Source organism: Mirounga angustirostris, unplaced genomic scaffold (assembly GCF_029215605.1).
Source record: "Mirounga angustirostris isolate CCGP_5_RB_7025 unplaced genomic scaffold, mMirAng1.0.hap1 SCAF_5, whole genome shotgun sequence".
In the NCBI taxonomy this organism is placed as follows: Eukaryota; Metazoa; Chordata; class Mammalia; order Carnivora; family Phocidae; genus Mirounga; species Mirounga angustirostris.
In genome coordinates, this window is record NW_026991713.1 from 167,898,816 (window position 1) to 167,917,963 (window position 19,148).

The following is a 19,148-nucleotide window of genomic DNA, read 5'->3' on the forward strand; positions in this document are numbered from 1 at the left end:
TTCATATTCTCTCCCTTTCACTGACACATTACTATTATCCCACATAATGTGTATTCAAAGACGCATAATTTGGAGTGTGATAAAATCCAGATTACATAAAACAATGATTCTCTGTTTCAGCCCCTTAGGATATATTCAGTTCTTTTTCTTCAGTTCTTCAAAAATAAAATAATCTTATTAAACAAACCCATAGTCTAACTTACCAACTTTGCAAAGGGTCAGAGAGTTTGGATATTAAATCTAACAATGATGGGTGTTTTAAACTTCAAAAAAGAACCAGAGAATGCATAAACCTCTCCTTGTCCCACTAGTGAGATAGCTGGCATTCTCCCAAGACAACAGCCCATACAGGGCCAGAAAAAATTCTGAGCTCCAAGAGCGATCTTAATGCACCCTCACACACACAACCTATGGCTTTGAAAAAAGTTTACTCCCTCCCTCATCTGACTTCCTATATTCTCCAACAGCCACGACGAGCTTGGCTAAGGCTGATGATCCTAAGCTGCTTCCCAATAAAAACTCTGGTTATGGTTCAAACACTCTTTCAGGACAAGAAAGGTATAGTGGTCCCGGCATCAATACTGGTTTCAGTGTTTCTAAGGGAATGTTAATGGAAACTACATGGGCTTCCTTAAATCAACAGCATGGAATAAGAATTTTCTAGGAGGGGGGCGCCTGGGTGGCTCAGTTGGTTAAGCATCTGCTTTCGGCTCAGGTCATGATCCTGGAGTCCCGGGATCGAGCCCCGCATCGGGCTCCCTGCTCAGCCAGGAGTCTGCTTCTCCCTCTGCCCCCTCACCCTGCTCATTCTCTCTCTCTCCCTCCCCATCTCTCTCACTCCCTCCCCCTCCCCCCCAAATAAATAAATAAAACCTTACAAAAAAGAGCATTCTAGGAGTAACTATACCTTTGAGAAATGCAGCTGGGGGAATTAACATTAAGATGACCGAATGCTCTTGTTCTCTTAAGTAACCTTCACGATCAGTTTCACAGATACTGATGCCTGGGGCCCACATTCAGAGATTCTGATTTAATCAGTCTGGGACACAACCTGGGCACAGATATTTCTGTAAGAGCTTCAAGTAATTCTAATATGCATCAAAGTTTGAAAACCACTGTTTTAATGGAAATTAGCCACCTGTTTTTCAGGTAAAAAGGTACATACATCACAGGAAAACTTGCAAAACTACACAGGCACACTGGACATGCCTAGCTGCATGCACTCTGAGAAAATGGCCTTAAAGTTCTGGAACCCAAAAGAATGTTCCAAAAAGGGAATGGCAAACCGTGTTGAATGCTGCAGAGGGATGAAGCAAGCCTGGACTGGGAAGTGTGCATAAGATTAAGTAACGGGGAGGCCATTGGTGACTTTGTCAAGAGCACCTGGAGTGAATGCTTTGCTTGCAATGGACTGAGGATGAGGTGGGGGCGCTGGTCTTTGACATTGGTTCCTCCTCTGTCCGTGCTGGGTACACTGGGGAGGACTGCCCCAAGGCTGACTTCCCCACCACGTGGGGCTGCTGGCCGCGGAGGAGGAGGGCGGGCTGGAGTTGGAGGGGGAGAAAGAGAAGAAAGGGAAGATCTTCCACATCGACACCGACGCCCTGCATGTGCCTCGGGATGGAGCGGAGATCATGTTGCCCCTCAAGAATGGCATGATTGAAGACTGGGAATGCTTCCGTGCCATCCTGGATCACACCTACAGTAAACACGTCAAGTCCGAGCCCTACCGGCACCCAGTGCTCATGTCCGAGGCCCCGTGGAACACACAGGCCAAGCGGGAGAAGCTGACAGAGCTGATGTTCAAGCAGTACAACATTCCTGCCTTCTTCTTAATGCAAGACGGCTGTGCTCACCACCTTTGCAAACGGACGTTCCACGGGCCTGGTGCTAAACAGTGGGGCCACCCACATCACAGCCATCCCAGTACATGACGGCTACGTCTGCAGCAAAGCATTGTCAAGTCACCCCTGGCAGGAGATTTCATCTCTATGCAGTGCAGGGAGCTCTTCCAGGAAATGGCCATGGACATCATCCCACCTTACATGACTGCAGCCAAGGAACCCGTAGGGGAGGGCGCCCCTCCAAACTGGGAGAAGGAGAAGCTACCCCAGGTTTCCAAGTCCTGGCATAACTACATGTGCAATGTGAGGAGAGAGTCCCCCGAAACAGCCCCAGCCCCTCCCCAGCTCCTAGTCCCCTGCCATGAGTAGAGGGGAAGGGACAGAGAGGCCCTGCAGGCGGGCGGCTTGGGGGTGCTGCGGAGGGAGCCCAGGCCCTCACCAGCTCCCTGGGTCCTCAGGAGGTGATTCAGGACTTCTAGGCCTCGGTGCTGCAGGTCTCAGACTCTCCCTACAATGAGCAGTAAGTGGAGCCCACGGCCCAGGGGTGGGAAAGAGGGCAGGCCTGGGACTCCGGGGGTACCTCTGGCCCTCTGTGAGCACCCCCAGGCAGAGTCTCTCTCTCTCCTGGGCAGGGTGGCCGCGCAAATGCCCACAGTGCACTACGAAATGCCCAACGGCTACAACACAGACTATGGGGCTGAGCGGCTCCGCATTCCTGAGGGCCTGTTTGACCCCTCCAATGTCAAGGTTGGCCCTGGTGGAGGGTATCAAGGTGGGGGCTCGTTGGATTCCCCAGATGCCAGCGTGTGGGGGTGGGGGGCTGGGAAGGATCCCTGGGGTCTGGGGAGAGAGGGCAGAGGCCCACAACCCAGGTCACCTCTCTCGGCAGGGCCTGTCGGGGAACACCATGCTTGGTGTGGGCCATGTGGTGACCACCAGCATCGGCATGTGTGACATCGACATCCGCCCAGTGAGGCCCGAGCCTGTGTCTGGGCAAAGGGGCCCAGGAGCGGTGGGGAGACGGGCAGGGGCTGTGCCCTGACGGCGCACTCCTCTCTGCTCTCAGGGCTTGTACGGCAGTGTCATTGTCACGGGGGGGAACACGCTGCTCCAGGGCTTCACAGACAGGCTCAATCGAGAGCTTTCCCAGAAGACCCCGCCGGTAGGAGCCCACCCCGACCAGGGTCCTGGCTTAGCTCTTCAGGACCCAGTCCTTCCCCCTTCCCCGATGGCGAGCCTTCAGGCCACCAGAGCAGACCCCTCCCCCTGTGGCTTCCCAGTCTTCCCCACTTCCAGCCCTGTCCCTTCCCAGAACCCAGGTGTCCGCTTCCCCCAGCCCCTCTTTCCCCCCAGAGCATGCGGCTGAAGCTCATCGCCAGCAACAGCACATGGAGCGCAAGTTCAGCCCCTGAATAGGGGACTCCATCTTGGTCTCACTGGGCACTGTCCAGCAGATGTGGATCTCCAAGCAGGAATATAAGGAAGGAAGGAAGCAGTGCGTGGATCGGAAGTGCCGCTGAGGGTGCCCCCTCAACACCCACACGCCATCCCGCCGCGGTGGGGTCGGGGACGCCAAAAGACGGGGCAGGGAGAGGGTTTCCAGGCTCGGCCTCTGCCAGCGCAGATCAAAGCCCCCACACCCATGCCCTCATCTCTCCCCCTCCCTGCTCATCCACTTAGATTGTGATGCTTCTGGGTTGAAAGGAGTAAAAATGTTTTAAGGGAAAAAAAAAAAAAAAAAGATGCACCATTGGTGTGCATGGATTAGACACCAAGAAGTCACCCACACATAAAGCTCTGCATCTGCTTGAAAACCTTCGTTGATGACATTACATATTCATCCGTTTACTGCCCCTTGTCTAAAGACCTGCATAAACTTTTTATAATTCGGTTTTTAGGAAAGGGTTTTCATCTTCTTAGAAACCTGGTATGTTTCCTGTTCTTGAAAAATAAAAATCAAGTGCCCTACCCTGTTTCCTTTTTTTTTTTAAGATTTTATTTATTTGACAGAGACAGCAAGAGAGGGAACACAAGCAGGGGGAGTGGGAGAGGGAGAAGCAGGCTTCCCGCTGAGCAGGGAGCCCGATGTGAGGCTCGATCCCAGGACCCTGGGATCATGACCTGAGCTGAAGGTAGATGCTTAACGACTGAGCCACCCAGGCGCCCCCCCCCCTTTTCCTTTACAAGCCCGCATGCTAGGTGTTAAGAGCTGAACCAAACAGCTAATTAGAATATTTGTTCCCTAGTTGTATTTCTTTTTTTTAAAGGAGTATAGTATGAAAGTTTCTTTTTTTGAAACTTGCTTCAAGGCCACTGTGGGAACAGACAAAAGCAGAAATTATGAATAATGGCCAAGTCCATGATGGCTGACTTTGGGGAATCTCTTGGGTGTCTTCCTTCTTAGTTCCTCAGACTTTCCACTTCACTTGGATGTTTCTGTTCTTGAAGAGTTGCACAAAACCAGGTATCCTATAAGCTAAGTTATACTCAACACCAGAAGAACGCAACTGGAAGGACTTTAGAAACCAAATAATCGTTTCTTACTTTGTTTCCCTGTATTTGGGATTTAATGCAGGAAGCTGCCTTAGGTTGAAGTCTGCTCAGACCTCACCAACTCCACATCAAATCTCCAACATAGTGGAGTCGCCCTTCCCCTAAAGCCTCTAGGTTTTCTTTTCCCCAACCTGCTACTCTTGGCAAAGTAACTTCCACCTTCTTCCTTTGCACCCTCTTCCATATGGCTGGAATTAATGAGCCTGCAAGCTGGGGGCAATGTCTCTCCACAGCTGTCTTTTCAAGCAATTATTTAGAGACAGAGGAGGAAGTCATTAACAATCCTGGGAGTCAGCCAGAGACAGCTCTGCCACACAAAACACTCAGATAGGGCCCTGGGCCAAAAGGTCACGTTTTATTGGGGGGTTGGTTTGGGGCGGGGTGGGGTAACAAAATAGACAGGGAGGAAGATAAGGAAGAGGGCAGCAGGTTTTCACTATACTTTTCTGCCATCTTGGGCAAGAACAATTTCTTCTGTGCAAAAAAGAAAAAGTGTAGCTAAACCAATCAGGAATTCATTCAAGACTGACTACAAGCAAGAAGGAAGGCATGCCAGCGAAAATAATGCCTCTCTAAAAAGTCTGTCCTTTAAGGCCAAAATAGCTGCCTAAAACAGTAGTGAAAGTGCCACCTCTTTCCCAGGAGGCTGGGGATGTGGGTAAGACTGGTGACAAATGTTAAAACGGTAGTTACTATACTAAATGTTACTGAGTCTATGTAAAAGTATGCCTTACTAATGAAAACCAAAACATTTTATGCAAGGTGGTGGACTCCTTTTGCTATGTCTACCCACTCACAACACCAGAACTGGTCTCAGCAACACCAAATTCTCCTGAATGCTCTAAAGACAGCCTGCTCTGCTTCTAGTTAGTTTCTCCTCTTGGATAAAACTAGGCTATCTTTCTGTGAAAAGGAAAGAGCTTCTAGATTTTCCTTGTTTGTTAAAAAAGAAAAGTAACTAGGCTCATCTTTCTTTTCCCTTCTCCAGAAACAGACCACACAGAGATGTTTTGAGAAACCAGTCAACTTCGGCCTGGTAATCTGATTTTTAAAAACAATGTTCAGGGGCAAGACAGTGTCTCTGTGGACGCCAATCTTATAAAATCTTCAGAAATGGAAAGTCCTGTGAAAAATTTAATTGTCATGTTCTGGATCAAATGTGGAAAGCCAGAAGGAGAAAAAGTTCCAATTTGACTCTGACTCTAAGCAGTGTTATAATCTTAGTTTCCCTGTCAAAGGATACCAACACTCATCTTGTAGGTTTATGTTTTTTAAACTTTTTTTTTTTTTTTTTAATTTTTTTAGAGAGAGCATGAGCTAACACAAGCAAGTGTGAGTGGGGCAGAGGGAGAGGGAGAGAGAATCTTATGCAGGCTCCACACCCAACATGGAGCCCGATGCAGGCTCGAGCCCACGACCCTGAGACCATGACCTGAGCTGAAATCAATAGCCGGACACCCAACTGTGCCACCCAGGTGCCCCACACTCTTGTTTTTCGAACTTTTTAAACCATAACACAATAAAAACACATTATCATCAGGATCTGGTACATACACACATATATCGGAAACAATACACACTCTTACTAAGTGTGATATACTCTGATATCACCTATTTGATTCCACTTTTTAAAAAAATGCTGCCACCCACTAACTGGTTAAGAAATGCTGCTTTAAAAACCACTGTGAGAGGGTGTCCTGTGGAACAGATGTAATTAAATGGCATCCAAGAGCAAAGAGCCCTGCCTTCAGGAGGCTAAGACAACTGAGGGGTCTCTTTTCATACAATACTGTCCTTTCAGAGGAAATGACAGAAAATTTAACTCCTGTTTATCAGGGTAGTCCAGAGACTACACCACACCCTTCCATCCTCTGAAAGTGAAAAGCTACCGCACTGGGTTATGTTGTCAACCAACCGCTGAGTTACGTCTCCCGCTGTTGGCACTCTGCTCTTGAGAACGGATTCTTTGTTCAGGTACTGCTTATCCTTCACTTCATTTCAGATCCTCAAAAGTTATTACCACTTAAAACAAAACAAAAATAACAACAGCAAACCCTGCTGAACAACTATTTGGACTAAGAAGGAGCCTCGCAATCACATGGAACAATTTCATGAAAAGTACACCCTAAAAATCTCAGACTGTCTTAACACAATCTATACTATAAGCAACTAAATGATGAATTTTAATCCAGCTAACAAAGGCTGCATGTCCAGGGATAAAAAGGGAAGATGTGTCCTCAAAATACCCTCAAAACTGTAGAGAAAACAAATCATTTAAAAGTTTCTCTGCATGGTAGGGGGTGCCTGGCTGGCTCAGTCACTTAGTTGATGACTCTTAATCTTAGGGTGGTGAGTTCAAGACCCACTTTAAAAAAATTAATAAAAATCATAATTTATCGGGCACCTGGCTGGCTCAGAGCATGCAACTCGTGAGTTGGAGCCCCACGTTGGCTGCAGAGATTTTAGGGAAAAGTTTTCAATTAGCAATAATCGCGCCTCGGATAAACCTCATTGGCTACGATACTACCACTGAGCAAAGCTGGGTGTAGAGATTATAAGTAAATAAACTTAAAAAAAAAAGTTTCTATGCATGCTAATATCCCACAACTTTAACAACTGAAGTGTTTAAAATATTTTAGGTAATAAAAACTCTATTTTTTAATGGCCATTTATTTATTTTATGGTCATTTTTAAGAAGGCCTTCCACGACCACACTTACTGAAATAGCTCCTGATGCCATTTTCTTCCGCGTTTTTTTTTTCTTTCATACCATTTATCACCACCACCATCATTATAAACTTGTCTTCACCACCACCCCTCAGGAGAATTTAGTATCATGACGGCAAAGACATTTTATGTTTGTTTACCACTGCATCCTTAGTACCTAGAATAGTACCTAGCACACAGTAGAAACACAACAGATAGTTGTGAAATTAATTAGTGAATTAAAAGAGTAGAATGTTGACTCCAATGCCAACAAGCCACATGCCTCCCCCCTCCACCTCCTCCATGGTCAGGAGAGAATCACAGGAAGACAAGCAAGCTCTGTTTTCTGAAGGCATCAGCTGTTCATCATGCCACTGCCTTCCAGTATCTGTTCCTTTTTTCCTTTCCATTTACAAGTAACAACTCCCCAGGTCCGCTTGGCATTATTCTGGGTCAACCAGCTGCTCATTCCCTCTTAATGAAACGAGATATGTGGAATCAAAACATGTCTCGCTGATGCCACCCCTTCAGAGCCCGTCTAAGGCTGGAAGCCTTTCAGCCAAGCCCCTCACACCCCAAAATAAAAAGAGCACCAAACCCCAAGTAGGAAAAGGCAAGGCAAACCAAAACTCTGAACCAAGATGCTCCAGGGTAACTGAAGACAGCTTCATCTACCCCCTTTCTCCTCCTCATCAAAGGGATAGCTGGACCTTGAGAAAGAGAGCGTTTCTTCTGACTGGTTACTCCAAGTTGTGAGAGGAAAGAACATGCCCTGATTTTAGACTTTTCCAACTGGCAGCTGAGGACTGACTTCTCATTAGCACTTCAATCACCCATCTGAGTCTCTCCAAGGGCCACATAATCTTTTGTACAATAGCCTGACCAAGCTGGCAGGGGAAACTTTCCTGGAATCGAGGCTCTCCTTCTTTCCAACCTTGTGTGGCTGGCACCTGATGCCATTCTTGGGTGGTTCAGTGCCTACTCACACTGGAAAACATGCTCAAGTGTCTGGGGGTAGTAGTTAAAGGTGGGAGGGGGCTGTCATAGCAGGGTAATAAAAGCAAATCACCTGGTAAAACAGAAGATGAATGCATAAATCCAGGCAGAGAATTTGAAGTAGAAATGCATTACCGACTAAAGAAATCATTTCAAATGACTTATACGACAAATTGGCTTTAAGAGACATCTCGGTGTGCACATGTATTCCCCGCTGAATGGTGATACCTATTCAAATGATCAAAAACAGTCCGTTCTTAAATTCAGGATAAATCCCAGACCTCAGAAACAGTAAAGGGAAAAAAAAAAAAAGGTTCAAAAGCAGAAAGGCAGTCAATGTTACTCTCAGGACCAATCTCTCTGATACGCCTCAAGCTTGCTAAGAGCATTTTTATGCCACAGGCATGCTACTTTCTTGCCCTCATTTTATTTCACAGAAGTCCTTCCCTAACAGCGATGGAATATCCGAGAAAAGAAAAGAAGGGGAGGGCAAAGGATTCAGCTATCTCCCCTGCTTGGAAAAGACTCAAGAGCCGGTAAAGATGCCGCAAAAATCAGTGTGGGCACAACAAGCAGCGAGAGCCAACAAAACTGAATCCCAGTGAGAAATCTGCCGCTCTGTAACTGGAGAACAAGCGTCTACTCCAGTGACCAGTGTCCGGCTCAGTGCAAACCATGTGGTTACAAGGACCAGAGCCGAGGCCCCTCCTGCCATCGCCGCAGGTCTGGTCCCTCCTCAACAGACTTCTGGCAGTCCCAGTGTAAAACCATTCCTCCCTCTGCCGCGAACGCTCTCATCTCCAGAGGATGACCTGCCTCATGCGCAGATGCTCAATGAGGCACAGGAGAGAGCCACCAGAACAGCCCTGCTTCAAGTCACAACAGGTCTGGAGAGGTCAACCAGGACCAGTGAAGCAAAAAAAGGTGAGCAGCACCCCCTTGAGAGGGTCAAAGGGATTACCCTGCACACGTGGCCGGGCTGGGCGTACAAGGGAGCACCCCAGCACGTGGACTGTGGATTTGCATCTGGGCGAGAGCGGCCCAGGGCAGGGGACACAACTTTAAGCCAAAGCTGATACACAAACAAATCCACGTAACTGGACTCTCAGTACTGAGCTAAATATTTAGAATCCATTTAGGGCGCCTGGGTGGCTCCGTTGGTTAAGCGACTGCCTTCGGCTCAGGTCATGATCCTGGAGTCCCTGGATCGAGTCCCGCATCGGGCTCCCTGCTCGGCAGGGAGTCTGCTTCGTCCTCTGACCCTATCCCCTCTCATGTGTTCTCTCTCTCTCAAATAAATAAATAAAATCTTTAAAAAAAAAAAAAAGAATCCATTTAAATAATTCTTAGAGAATCAACAAGGCCTTTCAGAAAAGGGAATTACTCTTGTGAGGCACACGACAGCTAAATTATAGCTGCCTGAATCAACTGCCCAAAGTCAAGGCAACGTAACACACTGCTCCTTCCCAACAGAGGATGCTCTCTAAAAGTTAGAGTTGGTTGTAATATAAGGTAGATTTCTTTTCTTTTTTTTTTTTTTGGCGGGGAGGAGGAACCTCCCTCCCCCGTGCTCCCCTTTTTCTTCAATGGCAGATTTCCCTCCCTGATTAGCTTTTCCTAAAATTAAGAGGGAAATTATCTTTCACTCCCCAGGGTACATACTAGCCAGGGAGCCTGGGAACCTGCTGAGGGAAAGGTCTCTGGGATTGTTTACAAGGCAAATAATTGAAAATTGACTGTAGCTACAAATAAAGTCCCTCTTCTTCTTGTAGGGATCCTGCAAAAACCACCCAGATTGGAAGATACCCCTCAGGTCAAGGTTCTAAAACCCGGCCCCCCCATCAGACGTACCCGACCTGACACAGATAGCAGCCACGAGCCGGTATTTCTAACAAACTCCCCCAGGTTATTCTGAAGGCCTGGAAACACCGAGTTAATCTCTCTGCCTCCACTTACAAACGGAGAATTTACAAGTCTTTCCACTCGAAAGCCCAAGTACAGTGTCCAGCTACAGGCCTTCATGCCAGGGTCTGTAACCTGAGAATGACGGACCCAAAGGCACTTGGTCCAGCCGTCACACACGGCTGACCAGAGAAAGGCAGCCAACTCTCAGCTCATAAGCAGCTCCCTCTCCACAGCTTGGTGTGTGGCCTCTGAAACAAGTGGGAAGGGAAGGAGAGAAAAACAAATAAAAACCAGTCACTGCAGTCTACACTGCGGTTAGATTACAAGTAATGTGGCCAAGTGCTTCAAAGAGACTGGAAATCCTCTGATAGAGATGCCTGTCAATTCCTGCAGTATAATCAGCTAGTAAAACGTTAAACAAGTATTCTAGCTCTTGGCCAACAGGCCACCATGAGCGGGGCAGAAGAAGAGCCTTCTGCTTAGGAGAGGTGGTCTCCAGGGTGCAGCCAAGGCCAAGTTGTGATTCACAGCACCCACTGTCTCCAGGTGTTACTGCTGGTGCCTCCAGCCAGCGCACAGCCACTACCCAGAGCCCACGGCTAGTGCTGTTTGTGGTCCCCACTGGCCCCCGTACCCACACAGGCCCCCGCTCCACAAAGAGGCACTGTTGTTCCTCCTAAAGCCGGTGGTGGTAGGCAGGTGTATTACCACTAGAAGGAATTTGTTTTAATGTTATTTTTCATTCCAAGAAATAAAAATAAATAAAACCATTTCTCAACTCTCAGTGTAATTCTTAGAAAATACCGTAACAACGGATAACCTTTTACTGGCCTATGAAGACAAAGTCTTGAATTCAAGGAAAGAGAAGTGTACTTTCATTAAGGACTAATATGATAGAAAAAGCTAAAGTGGGGAAGACTCAAGATCCAGAGTCTGGTCCCAGCTTCACTGCTGTGAAATTAAACTGGTTATGTAATCCTGCTAGATCCCTTCAGGTTCCCCTTTGGGAACATGGGAAATAGGAGAGGGAGTAGGAGGAAATGATCAAGTTTTTTTTTTTACTTTACACATGTAATTCTAATTATTTAATTTATAGCTTTGTGGGTAGCTCTTTAAATTGTGATTGAAAACAGTAAGTTCAACCTGACTAAAATCCTATCAACCCCAATTAAAAGGAAAGGAGAGAGTATCCGCGGTTGTTTTGGTCTGGTTTGTTGCTTGTTTTCAAAAGGATTCAGGAAAGGCGATGAGGTGAGAGTGGAAATCATGACAGCTACTAATGATCTCATTTAACTTGAGCAAGGACACTCAGCAATGACCATTTGTTCCTAGATTCTGCTTTTGTGCATTTACCACTAAACCCTGATGCAAACCTTCCTTTCGGGCTCCTGTGTGTAGCTACATCCACTTACGGCTCTATACATGACAGCAGGCAGGCACACAGTGACCAGCCACCTGTGAAATTAGCATCAAATGGTCTGATCAGGTTTCTTTACCGCCCTCCTCCTTTTTGCCCTGAGCCAAAAATCCAGACGAAGCAGTTAGACCAGAGTTGTATCATGCTTCCTAAGGACCTGTGGATGGACAGTAACCCCTATCACCAACCCAGACATTTCATTGTACATCGTTCCAGTGGGCTTTAAAAGATAGAGGTCAAAATTTTAACAAGCACCAACTCTCTAATATTAATTTTATAACTCTGAGCCCTATGAAATCTATTACAACAAAGGCTCCAGTAGTTCTAAGAAATTAAGCACAGGCCTATTCTTACAGTGCAAGTTATTTTAGAATCAATTAAGCTTAATAAAATTAAAAATAAAATTTAACACTGACATCTAAAATTTGATGTGGCTAAATACCAGTTAGGACTGAAAATGAAAGACCTCTTTAGATCTCAGGTAGCTATGACTAGTACCTATTAAGACAATGAATTTCCAGCTATATTTGTTCCATTTATGTTCCTTTATTTCGAACATAACAGATTTCTTGCCCGAGTGGGGAACTACAGGGCAGTTTTTCGTAAAGCTCCTGGGGAATAAGCTCTTGCTGTCCTTGCTAATACACAAGTGCATGATATCAAAGACCACCTTGTTGATTCAGTCAAAAAACATGGATTAACGGAGCAGATGCTATGTGTCAGCAGGCTCACTGATAGACAGGGGGTGAGGGTACGGGGGTGTCCATGAGGAACAGAATAATGTCCCTAAAATTGTACTAGCATTCACATACATTGAATACTGACAACTATGTGCAGGACTTCATACATGAATAAACAGGCTTAGAGGGATGAAATGTAAAAATGGTAATCATTTCTCAAAGTTCAGCTTCTTGTTAGCCCACAACCCCTGGCCACACCTCACTCCAACTACACACACATACAAGCCTGCTGGAATATGAACAGATTTCTAACTACATCAGGAAGGTGGGGGGGTCAGCGAAGGCTTATCATGGATGGTGGTGATGAGTGCCTCAGTCCTATGCACTGCCCCTTGCTGAGTGGTAAACCATTCCTGTCCCTGATGAAGAGCTCACAAACTCATCAGCCTGTCCCAAGAAACAGCTAGAAAACAGGTTGAATTTGTTGACAGCATTACCTTTTTAAGAATGCAAATCATCCCTTTCTCTTCCCTTATCATTCTTTAAGATCAGGCTAAATCATTCCTGTGGTCTCTCCACACCCCTACAGCCCAGGGTAACATCATCTGCTTCTCAATCCTAAAGTTCTACATCCCCAACATGTATTGAACCAGTGAGTCTCAAGCCTGACTGCGTATCACAACCATCTGGGGGGCTTTAAAAAAAAGCCTAGGTCATATTCCACAGAGATTCTGATTTAACTGGTCTAGAGTGGGCCCTGACACGGGTACTAGGCACAGAGGCAAAGTTGAAAACCATGGCATCAGACCAGTGTTTCCCCAGTGCGGTTTCCAAACCAGCAGCATCAGCATCATCTAGGTACTTGTTAGAAATGCCAATTCTCAGGACCCAGAATAAATGAATCCTAAACTCTGGGGATGGGGTCCTGTGATCTGTACTTTTAACAAGCCCTGAAGGTTTTTCTGAGGCACACTAATGTTTGAGAACCACTACGTTAGACCATCTAAGAATCCTAAATTATTACTTTACTGTTAAAGTTAACTTTTTTAAAAAGATTTTATTTATTTGAGAGCGAGATAGAAGGAGAGAGAGAGCATGAGCAGGAAGGAAAGGGAGAAGCAGGCTCCCCTCAAGCAGGGAGCCCGATGTGGGTTCTATCCGAGGACCCTGGGATCATGACCTGAGCCGAAGGCAGATGCTTAACGGACTGAGCCATCCAGGCACCCATGTTACAGTTAAGTTTAAAGTCATTTTACCTCTTGCCTTCCCAGTTAGATGACAAGATTCTCAGTGGCAGAAGCTCTATTTTTTATTTATTTCTATGTATCTTTGCAGTCAGTACTGTGCCTTACACAAGTCGGAGCTTCATTAATATTTATTGGGTTATCATGACCAAGGCTCCACATGGAACACAACCCACACCCTCCATGGAGAAAGGGGAGAGCCCTGGATGAACTGCCATGAATGATCGGTCTGCAGAAATCCGCTGAAGTGCAAATACCCTCCCACCCCACATTGGTCAGCTCTCTCATAAAACCCAAACATCCTCTTCCTTTCATTGAGTGTCACAAAGGGGAGGTTTAGAAGGAATCACCCTGAAGTGGAAAGTTTTCTTCAACATCTACTTTTTAAAAGAAAACAAAAATCATTTGAAAGCAATTTTATATTCAACAAAATTCAACACTTACTGATCACCTATCAAACCCAAAGCACTGTGCTGGAAACCACTACGGATACAAATATGTCTTAGGCATCAAGCCTCAAATGCCTCAGAGTAAAACAGCAGTGTCTACAGAGCTCTATTCTAAGACCTAGCTTTTCAGGGAAAACGTTATGTTACTGTCTACATAAAAGGAAAAATGTTCATAGGAACTGCTCGAGAAATGTTAGCTGTTTCTACCAGGACCTGGGAGCAACATCTTCAATGAAACCAAAGTATTTTCTTGAACTATAAAGTGTACAAATATCCTTTAGAAAGACACTTAGGTAATACAATTTGAAATAAACACAACTATTCCAATACGTGACTATCAGCACCACACACGCACATACCACAACACAACCAGAAAACCTGGGAGTGTTTGGGACTAGAAACCCCTGAGTGACCAATTAGAAAACAGCATGGGGCGGGAAGAAGACCTTCCACTTATTAAAATGTTCACACACTGGCTCACTTACAGTCACACAGCTGGGGTCACCTAGAAATGCCCACAAAGCTACAGTAAGACATGCACCTCTAAAATTCCCTTAGAGACCGTGCCTTTATTATTCCTCCAAACACGCTGAGTTGTTTTAACCACACAAGGGTGAGTAAGTGCAGGGGGTGCGAGGGAGAGGTTATGATGGTTACCGAAACCACCACTTTCCCAGTTTATTTTTGGCCTCAGTTGAGAGAAGCTTCATCATGAATGGGGATGGGGGCCCACTCCTGAGGAAGTGGTCCGCCTCAGTCCCAGGAAGGATTAATGGTCAGTTAACTCCTATTTTCTTCCATAGGCCAAACAACAGAGATGCTGGGAAAGGCTGTGTACACCACACATGATGAGAACAGAGCACTCTGGGGAATGGTACTACGGCCAGGGGCCTCTCAAAGGAAAGGCAGGACAAGACACAAGTGTGCCATCATGTTCCTTCTATCTCAGCGCTCTCGGGGCTGCCTAAGGAAACAGAGTGACTCCTTGTTACTAACTCCCTGGTCTACTGAGCGAGCGAGCAAGTCAGACCTTTACCCAGGAACGGTGCCACAGATGCAGATTCATGGCTTCCGTTTTCTTAAGAACCAGAGGATGAAATCTGAAAACACTCTGAAAAGTTCCCTGATAGCCCCACCTTCTCTGCCGTACCCAAACCTTCCGTGAATACCTTCAGTGACGTAAGACTGACTTACACTTTGGAAAGTCTTGTCAGAATGCTCTTCCAGAAACAGGGCCATGATGCATTTCTCTTCTCTTTCTTATTACTAGTCCTGGTTCTACACGAGGAAAGAAGAAACTGACTAATCCCTCTTAGAAACCACAATCCACATAAATATTTGGAGAGCACTATTGTGCGCACATTTTTCAAGTGTTATCCCTCCTAATGCAGACTGAAGTTTCCCAGTGCGTATTTCACCCCCCCCACAAATAATTCCCTTACCAAAACATCAACACGGTTAGAAGCTGTAACAGTGTCTGACCTCCTCTGACACTAGTCATCTGATGACCGTCAGCATGACACATACAAAAACACGCAATGGAAACAAAGACCAGCTAAGTAAGCACTGAGTACTTAAAAAGACTGGAGACTAGGAGAGTGACCCCAGGAAGGACCAGATTCAGCTCTGGCTAGAACAGGGGAATCCCACAATGAATTCAGGGGGAGAGAGAGAGAGACAGAGAGTGAGAGAGTATGAAGGGCCAATCTCTGGCATCTATTATTTAAAAGCAGAGAAACCAGACACGGGGTATTTCCAAGGGTGCAGGACCAAAACAGAAATGCTATCAGGAATAACATATTGACACCCAGTCATGACTTGCTTTAAATCTGGTACCAGATTCGAAAAAGGACTTTCCTTCTAGCATCCAGGGAGTGTTGGCAGCTCACCTGGCCCAGGCAGGAGACACAAGCAGCCAACCTCCTGATGGGGTTTCTGCTAGTTCTGCTCCAGGACAGAAGATCCAGCTGCTCTGGGATGAAAGCATTCCGAAGACGACTCCCTCCCCCGCTCACATCCAGCCTTAGCCACTGTGCTATACTCCTCAAGGTGTACCAGTCAGACCAAACTGCTGTCAAGGGGACAGTAAGGAGTGTAAGGAGGCCTGACTCACCCAGGGGTTGGAAATAGCCCATCAGTAGGAGACAGCCCATGGATTCCCTGGCAGGATTAAAAAACCCAGTCTAAAAGCCAACATGTAGCCACTAGGTTAAAGTGAAGCCAAAGGGAGAGGCCAAAAGCTGTAATACTGGGTTAGGAACCATTTCCCAGCATCTGTTTAGAGCAGGATGGTGGGACAGGGAGCACCACCCCCAGGGAGGTACTGATGAGAACCACGACCTTCAAGGCAGTGGCACCTTGCACAAGCCAATGTGGACTCCATCCTGCATTAGCCAACAAGAAGATAATGCCCTCAGAGGATGGGAGAGGAAGGTGTGGCCCAAGTATGAGATAAACCAAAAACACACCACCGTGCAGTTTTGTTTTTTTTTTTTTTTTAGGTCCCACGATCACAATGTAGACTTTCTCAGGATACCATGTAATATTCTTTACAACATTATCCAACAAAAACATACAAAAAATTATCTCCATGTGGGGATAAGACACTTAATGGTTTCTAATTATGTATTCTGTTTATTCTGCAAGTACTTATCTGGTAATTTATAATTTACCAGAACAAGTTTCTATTTGCACAGATTTATATTCTGAAGAATTCACAACTAGCCTAGATTACTCCAGAGAGATCAGGAGCTCCCGAGACCCACCAGCCACATCAGAATCAACAGGGGCATTAATTAAAAAATATATATATATTGGACTTCGTCTTAGATCTACTGAACCAGGCAGAATCTCTAGGGGCGAAGACTGGCCCCACGCACTATTATAAATCAACCTTACTGAAGTGTAATTTACCGGCTCTAAATATACACTTTGATGAGTCTAACAAATGTGTACATGACGAGATATGTAATATTTCCATCATCCCCCAAAGTCCCCTCGTGTTGAGCCCATAGATTTTTGCTGACATTTCTCATTTTTAAAATCTGTTTCAAAATATTAACAATAATTGCTTGATGGAAGTATTTTTACGATGGCGGCTTTAAAATTGTCAGAATTGCAACATCTGATTCATTTCAGTGCTGGTGTCTGCTATGGGCTGTTCTCATCCATGCTGTAATTTTCTTGGTTCTTAGGATTTTTTATAAGGACATCTTTAGTTAGCAGGCAGTGTCCCTGTTGAAATGTTTTTGTAGATTGTATATAGATCCTGCTTCCTCCTGGGCCTGCCAACATGAGCCTGGCAAGAGTAGAGCACTGAGTCACCTTACCGGCTTGCAGGTGGCAGGGTGGAAGTTGGCCCACTGACACCCTCCCAGGAAAAACGCGGCACTGCCTCATTACCTCCACAAAGGAGGGTGTGAGATCAGACGCCCCTAAGCCTCACTGTCACCAGGGAAGGGGAAGCAGAGGGCTGACTCAGGGTGCTTCGGGAGGGGGCAGGAGGGGAATGAAAGCTCCCCCTAAAGGTGGACCCGACTGACACACCCATGGCCCTGCCCCCAAGCACTGCCTAGTTCCATGCAGAGGGGACTGGAAGATCAGCGCCCTGCTCGGCTGTGCAGGCACCACACCCCAGGGGAACTGAAGTGCAGTCTGCTTCCAAGGGGCAAGGTGGAAGCTCAACTTCCTGCTTGGCCAGGCTGAAGCAGCGGGGATGGAAGGGGAGAGTTCTTCCCTTGGTATCTGGCTGCAGTTAGGGAGGGTATTGCCAAAAAGGTTTTCTGTTGTTAGCCCACCTTTTTCCCAGGCCTCTGGCTAGGGGGAAACAGGCTTTACTCTTAGAGCTTTTTTGATCTGTGCCTCCTGGTGATTCCGGGTTGGGAGGTTTCTGTAGCACCCTGTCTGAGATATATGGGAGTCAATACTCAAACCCAAGGGACCCACCTGCCCTGTTGTTTCTCAAGTCCTCAGGTCCTAGGCAGCCTGCCCTCTTCTTTCTACCTTTCAGAGACTTCATGTGCTTCTTTGTTGTATTATGTCCAAGGTTTTCAGTTTAAGGGGGAGGATCTAGGAGGAATGCGGCTACTCTATCTGGACAGAACTGGAAATCTCTAAGCTGTTAGTCTAAAACGCCCTCTGAATGATTCCGATGCACCAACAGATTCAGGAACTGTTACACTATTCTAGAGCACCAGAGAAAAATCAGACCAAGTCGGGGCTCAATCAAGTAACTCCCCAATGACAGCTAATACCTACTAAATGCTTGCTATGTACCAGGTACCTTAATAAACACTTCATTTGCATTTGCTCATTTAATCCTTATAATAACTCTTATGTGGGTATTATTTTCATCATCATTTTCCATATAAAGGAAGAGATGCTCTGAGTTTCAGTAAATAGTCCAAGGCCACATGTCTCATATAGTGGACCCAGGATTCAAAACCAGACTGCTTGGCTCTTGGAGACCACATTCTTACATACTCTACTCTCTCACACAATGCAAGGCTTATAAAGTCTACCTTTATGCGTGCATTTTAAAATTTATTCAAATACGCTAAAGCATTATCCTACAGTAATAAATAAAGTCAAGGAACACAGAAATCAAAAAGATTTGCCTTGGGCTATAAATTCAGAAATTCATTGATATCCTCTCTCATTTGAGTGGTGTAAATCATTAAGTCCTAACTCCTTGGTCTGCCTTTTCATAATCTGATTCCAGCCCGTATTTTCAAAGGTAATTCCCACCTTAAGACTGTAAGTTCCCTGACAGGAAGGCCCTTATACTCCTATCAGACTATATTGTTGTGTATAACCAACTCAGTAAACATTTACTGAACGAATGAGAGAAGGAATGAATCCAACAGAGAGCAACCAAAGTAACACCTTGGATGTAAGGCAGCCAAAACAGCCCTGGACTAATGTGAACGTCTGAGTTGAATGTGGATCAGACTGAACCGGCTGTATATACCCCAGGCTCTACAAGCCTCAGTTATCCAGAGGTTGGACAAGATCACAATTTTGGATGAAGTCCAGCTTCCTGTGCCAAACAAAAGGGAGGGAGATATGAGGATCCCATTTCGCTCCATTCTCAGTAAACCATCAGGTCACACAGCAGACAGGTATGAGGTAGACCTGAAACCAAAGCTCCTTATCTGAGTTATACTCCCAGCTCCCAGTCCTCCCAAGCACCATTGTCCCTCTGTCCTGTTGATCGGTCTTCTTGTCTCTTTGGCAAACTCCCCACTGTCCTCCAAACCCACCTCAACTGCAGAGTCCTCCCAGACAGCTTCACTGCATGTCCCCACAGAATTAACACTGCCCCTCTGTGCTAGCACCACACCTCGTGCCCCTTC

General features: G+C 46.1%; 1 protein-coding gene and 2 pseudogenes across 5 annotated transcripts in view; 1 reads left to right on the forward strand and 2 right to left on the reverse strand.

Moving 5' to 3' along the window:
• The window catches only part of AUTS2 (activator of transcription and developmental regulator AUTS2), a 1,126,541-nt gene that overhangs the window by 947,241 nt on the left and 160,152 nt on the right, over positions 1–19,148 (reverse strand). The gene's annotated exons all lie outside the window — the stretch shown is intronic.
• LOC123844984 (actin-like protein 6B) lies at positions 1,393–2,213 on the forward strand (annotated as a pseudogene).
• LOC123845018 (U4 spliceosomal RNA) lies at positions 6,763–6,938 on the reverse strand (annotated as a pseudogene).